At 42.8% G+C, this 8,369-nt stretch overlaps 1 long non-coding RNA gene across 1 annotated transcript in view; it reads right to left on the bottom strand.

The window, feature by feature from the left end:
• The window catches only part of LOC109316107, a 20,397-nt gene extending 18,073 nt beyond the window's left edge, over positions 1–2,324 (bottom strand). Inside the window, exon 1 of the long non-coding RNA XR_002102695.1 lies at positions 2,313–2,324. This is a non-coding gene — a long non-coding RNA (uncharacterized LOC109316107). The remainder of the gene's footprint in view (positions 1–2,312) is intronic.
• Between the last annotated feature and the right edge of the window lie 6,045 nt (positions 2,325–8,369).

Raw genomic sequence — 8,369 nt, 5'->3', positions numbered from 1 at the left:
GCCCTTTGGGCAGGGGGCTGGACTCGATGATCTCCCGAGGTCCCTTCCAGCCCTAATGTCTATGAAATCTATGAATTGATTCAGAGGATTCCAATTTGATTCAGAGAAGTTAAAGGGCCCTCTGATTCGATTTGGATTTGGAGATTCGGCCACTGAATTGGGCCGAATCTTCATCAAACTGAATCAGGGACTGAAGCTTTACACAGCTCTAATTCTTAACATGATGAAATAGCATTTTCTAATGGAAAGATTTTCTATTCAAATTTTGTACATGTTCTACTCAGCCTAAATAATTAATAATATGTGAAAATTCATACACTACTGCAAATTCAATTAATCTGCCTTTTATTTTTTGCATTCTTCGTATCTTACTGAACTGAAATTATAACTAGTGAACAAAATTAGGCCAAGCTATAGGAATACATTAGATTCCTGTTTATGATTCTTGCTCCTATTATCAGCATTATAATCATACAGCCAAATGCTAAACAGGGGAATTTTCATTAGTTTCCCTGTCCTGAGTCTGTGACTCATTCTGAAAATAGCTGGATTGCCAATACCTTGATCTAAATCCTGTTCAGCAATATGTTAACATCAACATCTGATACACATTGTCTGTGATTTTCAGAAGGGATTGATCATTCCTATTGACATCAATGGAAGTTATGATCCATGGCACTACTAAAAACCAAGCCAAAAGCATCTCAAGGTTCGCAATTTTGAGTAGGTATATTTGAAGAACCTCTTGAAAATATTGGCCTAAACATTTATCTTATTAATTGACTATTCAGTTTAGTCGGTCTGACAACATTAACTAAATACATTTCTCATGTTGACTAACTAGTGTAGTACTGTCCTGGGTATACTCAACTCTCCTGTATCCTCATCAAATAGTGGTTATTTCACCAAAAATAAAATCCATATGTGTCTCTTAAAAAGTGGTTATATGAAGCTCACAGATGGTTTATAAGTAGGATCTGGTTTAAATCACAGGCCCAGCTCACTAATATCATGGCCCAGTCAAACCAGGGGTGGCCATTTTCATGTCCAGACTGGGGTGTTTGCTCTGATGGCTGCTCCAGGCTGGGTAAAGCATTCCTCAACCAGCAGCAAATGCCCAGCAGCCCAGGGAGGGGAGAAAGGGGTCACAAAAGGGCCTGGGGGAGGAGAGAGCTTGGGGATGGGTAAGGGAGATCCTGGTTGCTCTTCTGGGGGGGAAAACTGGGGTTCAGGGGTTGGGGCATCTGGAGGTCCTGCCACCAGGTAGGGGAGGGGCTGTTTGCTTCTCTGGGCAGGAAAACTTGTGTGCCAGGGGTTGGGGCCAGAGGGAGGGAACACACATGTAGGAGTAAATGTGTGTTTCCTCCTCCACTCAGGGAGGGGAGAAATGGGTTCCAGTCCCTAGTTCCCAGGATTGTTTATCCCATTATCCTGGAATAAAAAAAAAAAAATCCTAAAAAGGAAGAATCAGTATCAAGTTGTCTCTCTTGGAGCCGTAACCTTGAAACTACAGAGTGGGATTTATTTTTTGGTTTGTTTCTTCAGGCCCCATGACTCTTGCATTCTTGGCTGCACAGTAGCCAGGAGTTTATAAAAAGGGTAGAGAATATATTACCTATTCAGGTTAATGTACTGGCTTGAGTTTCTTCAGGCTGAGGAGGGCTCAGAACCTAGGTCTCCCTGTCTCAGTAATTGCTCTAGCTATTAGATTAGTACTGTACAAAGAAATGGATAGGTACTGGGTCCTCCTCACTGTGCTGACAGTAGCAAGCCTGCATGCTGTGACAATACCTACTAGATCAAGGCCACTCAAGATATTTGTATGGGGTTGCAAGAGACCTCAAAGGTCATCTTGTCTTACACAGGTGCAAGATTCCCTGTTTCTAAGTCCCAGACAGATGGGGATCCAACCCTGAAAACCTCCAATAATAGTAGATTCCACAACTTCCCTGTGCAGCTTGTTTTATTGTCCTATTGTTCTTACAGTTAGGGCATTTTTTTCTGAGATTTTATCCAAATCTTCTTTGCTGTAGTTTAAACCCATTGTCTTGTGTCTTACCCTCTGTAGTAAAGAGGAATTTTGTTTTTAGTGTCAAATCAGCTTAGGTATGTCTCTGTCTTGTAAATGGGTCACAATGGAACTTAGACATCAGCTCTGTGCCTAGAGAGCTTTGTGGTAGAAAACAAAGGTACCTAATGGGGTTTGTAGCCCTGAAACCAGGGTTTTATGGCTTGCTTTTTTTTTATTTATAAGCTCAAGTCTCATTTCAGAGTGTTTGCTCTGAGTGCACTCGGCTTTTGTCCTAATAAACACATTCAGATGCTTCCAAAAAGAAGAAAAGACATGCATTGTCAGGAGATGGTGCTATTGTCTAGTGGTGATTAAACCTAATATTGGTGGTGGTGGTGCTGAAATGTCTTTAATATACATTTCTGTAACAAGTACGGGAAAATATGTGGGATGAGGACGTCCACGATGTGCTTAGGTTTATAAAATAAAAGGGCTGTTTTCAATGTTAGGCAAAAATCTGGTTTTGTTGTGTGATATGCAGTAAGAATCCATTTTTAAATGTATTTGGGCTCTTGTATTTTAAGATACTGAAATAATTATTCAAAGCCAGACATGACAAAAACAATTAGTCATCCAGAGCATGACCCTGTTTTTAATGTGTTGGGTTTGGAATACACTTATGATTGGTTTCAGCTATACTACGCTACCAAAAATCTTCATGTTTTTATATTCAAATTTCATGACTGAAATATGAACATTAATGCAGGCTTTGTATTAACATTAAAAAGCCTTCATCGTTCAGCCTAAATCACTGTGCATGCCTTATATGTCTCCATTGTAAAATAAGGGTCAGATAATTTTAATTAATTCATAACACATCTGATTTAATTAGTATTTGAAAGAGTTCCAAATCTTCTTCCCATTTTCTTGATACGGTAGCCTATTATCTAAAATCCTGCAAAAAGACTGCACTAGTTTTACAGCATAACTTTCTGAGGGAAAAACAATAAGCATTGTTGCAGAGGATTTCCCTGGGTACAGTTGGAAATAAAACGAACATTGGCTTCTCAGTTTTGAATTTGCCTAGATTTTGATATACAACCCAACACAGTAGTCCAAGTAACTAATCTCAAGGCTGTCACTCTTACAATAGCCTTCTGTAGAAAGTTGAAGTGTCCATAATGCTACCAACACATCAGGCTGCCAGTTTTCTCTAGAAGAGCTAGCATGAAATATAATAACATTTCTGTCATTTGTTTTAGACATCTCCCAAATAATGCTAATGGGTAATTAATTCTAGCAGTCCTAGTTGAGGTCCCATTTTTCTAATAGTTCAGAGTTCATTCTACACCTGTAACTTCATAAAGTAAATAAAATATAGTTTTGCATGAACAAAATTGTAGATGTCTTGCTATTCCCCCAAAGGATCTTGTCTCCCAATTTTGGTTGAAACAACCGCCCCCCACCCCCCAAGTTCCTGAAACTGCTTTGTAGATTCAGAGATTGTTAAGGGCTGGAAGGGTCCAGTCCCCCTGCACTAGGCAGGAAAAGACAACTGGGGTCAAGTGACCCCAGCGAGGTCACTGTCCAGTCTCCTTTTGAAGATTTCCAGGGTAGGTGATTGCACCACCTTTGGAGGGAATTTATTCCATTGTCTGGACACTCTGACTGTGAAGGAGTTTTTCCTAGAATTGAACCTGAAGTGGCCTTCCAGGAGTATGTATCCATTGCTCCTGGTCTTCCCCAGGGGTGCCCTGGGGAACAGCTTTTCACTGAGTTCTTGAGGTACTCCCCTGATGTAGCGGTAAGCCGCTACCAAGTCCCCTCTCAGCCTTCTCTTCTGTAAGCTGAGGCAGCCCAGGTCCCTCAGCCTCTCCTTGTATGGCTTGTCTTGCAAGTCCCTGATCATACAGGTGGCTTTTCTCTGGACCCTCTCAAGTTTTTCCACATCCTTGTTGAAGTGTGGTGCCCAGAACTGGATGCAGTACTCCTGCTGTGGTCTTACCAGTGCGGAGTACAGTGGGAGTATCACTTCCTTAGTTTTGCATGAGATGCAATGGTTAATTCATGCCAGCATGTTGTTTGCCCTGCTGGCCACTGCATTGCAACGCTGGCTCATGTTCATGTGATGGTTGATCACTACCCCTAGGTCCCTTTTGGCTGTGGTGCAAGTCAAATTGTCGCCACTGAGACTGTAGGTATGTTGGGGATGTTTGCCTACAGATGGAGCACTTTACACTTCTGAGTGTTGAACTTCATCTAGTTCTGGTCCATCCAACTCTCCAGCCTGTCTAGGTCCACCTGTATCTGCAGCCTACCTTCTGACGTGGCCACACTTCCCCATAACTTGGTGTTGTCCACAAAATTGGCCAGCCACCTTTTCACCCCCACATCCAAATAATCCAAATAATTGATAAAGATGTTGAAAAGCACCGGTCCAAGCATAGACTTCTGAGGGACACCACTGGCCACTTCTTATCAGGATGACACAGATCCATTTGTGAGAACTTCCTGGGTCCTACCATGCAGTCAGTTTTCCACCCACTGAACTGTTCAACAGTTAAGTCCACAATCTTCTAATTTTTCCACACGGATATCATGGGTTTCTAGCTCAAAAGCCGTTTGGAAGTCTAGGTATATAATATCAATGGTCTCTCCCATGTCCAGGTGGCAAGAGACCTGTTTGTAGAAGGAGATGAGATTGGTAAGACAAGACCTATCCATGATGAAGCCATGCTGGCTGTCATTCAGAATCTTACCCTCAATGAGCATATCACACCTAGATTCTTTAATGAGTTTTTCCAGGAGTTTGCCTGGGATGGAGGTTATGCTGACTGGCCTATAGTTGCCCAAGTCCTCCCTCTTCCCCTTCTTGAAGATGGGCACAATGTTGGCCCTCTTCCAGTCCTCAGGGATCTCTCCTGTGTGCCACGATTTTTTAAAGAGTTTTGCCAGGGGTTCTGCAGTGACCTCAGTCAGCTCCATCAGTATTCTTGGGTGAAGTCCATCTGGTCCTGCTGACTTATAAATGTCTAGCTTTTCTAGTTGCTTTTGCATCAGCTCAGCATCCACAGTGGAAAGGCCACCATGCCTCCTGTGATCCTTATCTCACTTGTCTTTCCCCTTGGTCCAGTGAAATACTGAAGTAAAGTGGGCATTCAGGAGTTTAGTTTTTTCGTGAGTGTCCATTACCAGCTGTCCAGAGTTGTTAAGCAGGGGTGCCATGCTTCCATTTGTTTTCCTTCTGCTCCCTACATACCTAAAGAAGGATTTTTTATTCTCCTTGACTCCCTTGGCTGACTTAAACTCAGTCGCCACCTTAGCTTTCCTGATCGTTTCCCTACAATTGGGGATTTTTACTATTAACAGCTGGGTATAATATCCATTAAATTCAATCAGAATTCTTGTATTTAATTGGAAAAAGACTTTTATTGTTTATCTGGGGATATCCTACAATTAAGCATAAAATATTTTCCAGTTTACATTTGCCATGATTAATACCTGAATGGTGAAAAGTATTTCTTTCACATTTCTGGGCCCTATCCAATCCTAGAAAGGCACAAAAGCCAGATCCATATATGTGCAACCTATTCAGCAGTGGGGTTGGAATGTGTTTGTAGCTGTGATCATGCAGGAAATACATTTGAGAAGCACAGGGTTTTCTGGGGGGATATCTTTTATTGGATTAACTCTATAGATGAGAGAGATCTTAGACAAACTTTTAAATACAAAGTGTTCTTCCTCTCAGGTCTTAGAGAGAAGCAGAAACAGTCTAAGCTAAATGCCAGATAAAATATGGTATGTGTAAAAGAAAACATTCACTTAGACAAGTAGACAACTGTAAATTAGGAGGAAAAAGAAGTTCTTTCTTCAATATTAGAGGAGTGCAGTGGAATAGAAAACCTAATTATGTAAAGAACAAAACCATTCAGAAAGGAAACGGATCCTTATTATCTGTGGATTATAGAGAAGTTAGCAGAAGACACTAGTTAGATTGAGTCATGAAGCTATCCTGTATAGTCCATGGTGTTTAGTGATAACGTAATGATGGGTGGTCAAGTGGGGCCCAAACCCAAAGCAGTGCTTATGGGAGATACACTGGAATGGAGCTGGGGTGGGGGGAGGGGTCTCACCCTCCCACCCCCTGTCCCCCTCTGATTTAGTGTTCAGGAAAGTTATTAATTTTGGTTTCCAGATTCATCTTCTGAAAGTGGTTTGTGGATTTCTCTTGAGTATAAGGATTGTGAGATCAGAAATGGAGTGATAGTTCTGTGAAACGTGTTTTCCCACAAAAGCCTGAGTGTATCCTTCATTCTTCTGTGAGAGTTCATCCTGGTGCCATAGTGATTGTTTAGTTTCACCCACATAATAGCTACCGTGCGGGCGTAGACTGCATTTGATGAGGTATACTAAATTCTGTGATAGACATGCGTAGGATCTGTAGGTTGTGGATTTCTTGTGAAGACTGCCAATTGTCATGGCAGCAGAGAAACAAGTTTTGCTTTCTTTCTTAAGCCTGGGTTACATACCATTTATTGTTTGTTGATCAGTAGGGAGTTTGCTCCTGATGACAGGCTGGGTGAGATTTGGAACTTGTTTGAAAGCCAGGAGTGGAGGGCTTAGGAATATTGCTGTCAATGTCTGATCTTCTTCATGCATAGCCTGCAATCGTTTTTTGATGATCCTCCTTAGAGATTTCAGTGTAGGATGATATGTGATAGCCAGAGGTGTGTGGTCAGTGGGGTTTTCTTTACATATTGAAGTAAATTATTGAAGGGTATGTCAGTGACTCATGCAAAATGGTCATCTTTTTTCTCCGCTGGAGTGTCCATACTGGGTAAAGGCAGTTTTTACATCCACTTACGTTGCACTCATGTCTACAAGACCACCAATTACTCTAAACATGCCCTATGACTGTAATCTATAGCCAGGTCCTCAGATACTTACTCTAAAGAGAATATTCATGGCAACCATCTCACAATGTAAAAACTGTCTTTAACCCCTTTTAGGAACACAGGCATATATAATGTATGTATACTGCAGACAAAGAATAGAGACAAGAACAAACAAAAATACTATGTTAAAAGAATGCTTTTAAGATGGCAAAGTTACCACTCAAAATTTAGGAAATACTAGAATTAAGATTGGCTATGCAGTGTTAATTTGGCACCCTGGATTAGATTATGATGATACACCTGTTGATTGCATGATCACGCATGTTTTTTTCTGCAGGAACTCTATCTTATTTAATACACAGGGGGCATCTACATAAGATGCTAACTGCACAGTACACTCATAACACTGCATAGTAGTAGCACATCACAGCACAGACAACGCTAATATGCTACTGTGCAATATTATTAAGATACTGTCCAGAAGCGTCACTAAAAAGACATTTGTTGGCACTACCGCACAGTAACTCTGGTTATACAAGTACTAAATTAAAAGTGCAGTACTCACTGTGTGTTAATGAATGTGTAGACGTGCCCAGGGTAGACATCTCTTGGGGGTGACTCATTATTGCAGGAGCAGGCAAAATATGGCCTGTGGGCTGGATCTGGCCCTCCAGGTACTTTTGTCTAGCCTGTAGTGTCCACCCAGTAATTGTACCCTGCCCAGCCCTTCTGCAAGGGTTGGGAACGAGGTGCCCACAGATGTCCTCCCAACATACTCTATTGCACCTCACTCACATCATGGTGGGTGGAAGGGCCCAGCCCCACCAGTACACAGCTTCCACTTGGGGCTGCTGCCACCACTGCCGCAGCCACCAAGGGACCAGCTTAGCTTCCCCAGTGTCCCACTCACTCTAGGCAGCAGATAAGGAAGCGTTGGGGGTGGGGGCTGTGGAAGAGCTGCTGCTGGGTGAAAGTGCAGATCGTGGGGCTGATGCTGGCAGCAGCGCCAAGCCTGTACCCAGGGGGGTGGTGCCAGCACAGAGCTCAGGTGGGCAAGGTATGTGTGTGAGGGAGTGTGGGGAAGTGTGGGGCTGCCACACCTCCCAATCCATGGTGTGGAGCTCCAGTCACCACCAGCAGCAGCAGGCAAGGGTGCTCAGCTTCCCTAAGGGAAACTCAGTTTCCTGCTGCACAGGTCATAGTTTCATAGTTTCTAGGGTTGGAAGGGACCTGAGTAGATCATCTAGTCCAACCCCCTGCCATGGCAGGAAATAATACTGGGGTCAAACGACCCCAGCAAGATGTTCATCCAACCTCCTCTTAAAAACCCCCAGGGTAAGAGACTGCACCACTTCTCTTGGAAGTTGGTTCCAGATCCTAGCCGCCCTGACCGTGAAGTAGCGCCTCCTGATATCTACCCTAAACCTGCCCTCTGCCAGCTTGTGACCGTTATTCCTGGTCAC

Source organism: Crocodylus porosus, unplaced genomic scaffold (genome assembly GCF_001723895.1).
Source record: "Crocodylus porosus isolate Cpor-Errol unplaced genomic scaffold, CroPor_comp1, whole genome shotgun sequence".
Lineage (NCBI taxonomy): Eukaryota > Metazoa > Chordata > Crocodylia > Crocodylidae > Crocodylus > Crocodylus porosus.
Note: the sequence above shows the minus strand (reverse complement) of the source record. Positions and strands in the feature narration are given on the sequence as shown.